This window comes from Merops nubicus, unplaced genomic scaffold (genome assembly GCF_000691845.1).
Source record: "Merops nubicus isolate BGI_N331 unplaced genomic scaffold, ASM69184v1 scaffold26724, whole genome shotgun sequence".
NCBI lineage: Eukaryota > Metazoa > Chordata > Aves > Coraciiformes > Meropidae > Merops > Merops nubicus.
Window position 1 is genome coordinate 9633 of NW_008603924.1, and position 2685 is coordinate 12317.

Consider the following 2685-nt stretch of genomic DNA (forward strand, 5'->3'; position numbering starts at 1 on the left):
CCGCAGCGTCTGGACCCAGCTGCTGTTCACATCCCTCACACCCCTGGGGCCAACGCCAGCGTGGGACTGGTGCCACCAAGCCCATCAGAGCACCCCAAGGACAAGCATGTGGCTCAGAGTCCTCCCTCAAGCCTGCACCCACATGGAAGGAGGATCAAACCCCCACGAAACCACCTCCCGGCACTGCAGGGAGGCCACGGGCACCTCCAGCACCCCCACTTTCAAGGTGGGTGCAGCCAGGGAAGCCACACAAGGTTCAGGGAATGGAAAACCCACCAGCTGAGCCCACACCCCCAGCAGCAGGAGGTGCTGGAAGCTGATGGGGTCTCCCAGCCTCGCCGAGCTCCTCACCCCCACTCCCCACCTCCCCACATCAGTGGGTCAGTGCCCAGGCAGACGTTCGGTGGCTGCACCATGCAGATGTCAACAACATCCCTGGCTGATTTTCTCTACGTGCCCTGGCCACACTGACTGCACTCAGATGTCTTCTGCTTTCCTGTTGCAGTGAGGACTTTGAAGAAGCTGAGTGAGATGCAGCTGCCTGACCAGACTCAGTTCAATTTGTTGTCTGTGGAACACACTCATTAGTTCCAGTTCACGTGGCCATATGGCACCAGCAGAGCAACAAGACCTCCTGGCTGCTCTGGAGCTTTTCCTTTCCCTCCCTTTTATTTAGCCAAACAAGATGGAAGGTTGGACAAGGCTGGAGCTGCCCCAGCCGTGGCACTGGGTTTGTCCCACAGGATCCCCAGGCAGGACGGGATGGCCCCGCCCAGGACAAACCCCCTTTCCTGCAGACAGCCGGGCATGCCTGGAGCTGTCTGCATCACCTCCCCCTCGCCCTCCACAGCCCAACCCAATTATTTTGGAGTCCCAGCGCCACGGGGAGAGCTGAGCAGTGCTCCACCTTTCCCCTACTCGGCCAGCTGCCAGCAAGCACAGGCTCTGACTAAAGACATGATCCTCTTTCTGCAAGCGATTAAACCTTTCACTCTCCAGGCTGCTCCGAGCCTTCAACTTTCACATGCTTGGCCCCGTGCCATCCCTGGCTTGAAAAAAAACTCGTGTTCACTGGATGCAAATAAAAGGGTCTTTCTGAAAGGGCTGCTGGTGGAGTTCCTGGTGGCTCCCTGGAGCCCTGCCGTGCCGCGGCTCAGCCGACAACAGGCGAGGCGCTGCCCCCCCATCTTGCTGGCCCCCCGCCGGCTTGGAAAGCAGCCACGAGCCTCCCCAGGCAGGGGGCACAGGGCTGGCCCTCCAGATATCGTGGGCTTTAAGATTTGCCAGAAAACTCACTCAACCTGTGAGTGAGAGAAAGGCAATTTGTTTTGTCAGTGCCACCAACTTTGGAGATTAAGAGAAGGGGGAACCCCCAGCTGGGCAGGGTGGGAGGGAATCGGCATGTCCAGAGTCTCCCCACTGGGGACAGTGCAGCCTGAGGAGGTGCTGAGCTCCTCCACTCCCCACCTCACAGCATCCCTGGGCTCTGTGAGCCTTCACTGCCTCTCACTGTGCCTCACAAGGGCTGCTGCACCCAGCACAGCCTACATCTACCACCAGTAAGTAGCAATGCCCCAAACCCAGCCCCCTGCACCTCACTTTCAGCATAACCTGAGAGCAGAGCAGGGGCTGGACTAGATGACCTTTAAAGGTCCCTTCCAACCCAAGCAGTTCTAGGATTCCATGATACACTACTGAGGACAAGTCACAAAGAAGATTTGGAAGAAAAAGAAATCAGGAGACAGTTTTCTGTCTTGCTAGTGCTGCTCTGACTGAGGGAGACCTCACACAGCCCCACTGCAGGCTGGTCAGTCCCACTGAGCTGAGCACCAGGAGGTGTTTGGAGCCCCAGGTCCCACCTTCTCCCTTGCCTGCATCAATTCTACAGCTCTTTGTTCTGCACACTCAGCTTCCAGGCACACCGGTGACAGCTCCTCACACAAACTACCATGTTTTCCCATAGCTACCCCTGAGCAGGATCCCTCCCTGTATCCTCACCCTGCCTGCTCTGTTTGCCTCATACTGGACATCCCCAGACAGCTGCACAGACGGAGCCAGCACCATGATTTAGCTGACAGGACACAAGAGCAGCTGCTCCAGCCAGCAAACCCTGCGGGGAACACCAGTTCCTGTCTGGGAGGGAGGCTGCAGGACACAGCACAGCTGGGGACACCCTCTCTGCTGCCCCTCACCCGGCAGCAGCTCCTCCAGCCCACTTCCCAGCAGTGAGGATGCTCCAGGCAGAGCCAGCAGCTCCCCATGCAGCACCCACGTGCCTGCTCTGGAACACGTCTCACAGGGCTGTGAGTGTCCAGTGCCTTCACTGCAGGGTGCTGGCTGCAGCTCAGCACCTTCTCATGAGGGTGCTGAGAGCTGAGGCACTTGTATTTCATCAGTAAGCCCTAAATATGAGCCAGAGGAGATGGACAAATAAGGATCTAGCTCTCCTCTCATACTCCAGTGCTCCCTAACCCTCCCTCTGCCAGCAGACAGACTGAGAAGCAGATCTTGCCTGCTAAAGTGAGAGCAGGTAAACCAGAGTTAACTTCAGAGAGCAGAGCTCCTCCTTCAGCCCCCCACCTGCCAATCCTCTTTGACAAATACCTGCTAGCAGTGTTTGTCTGCTCCCCACTGCACTCTTAGTACCAGGCAAAAAAACTTCCTCTTAAATCCTTAAATTCCTGC

General features: G+C 57.3%; 1 protein-coding gene across 1 annotated transcript in view; it reads right to left on the reverse strand.

Annotated features, from left to right (window-relative positions):
* Positions 1–2685, reverse strand: part of ANGPTL4 (angiopoietin-like 4) — a gene marked incomplete at its 5' end in the record, with an annotated part of 6736 nt that overhangs the window by 3114 nt on the left and 937 nt on the right. The window lies entirely within an intron of this gene.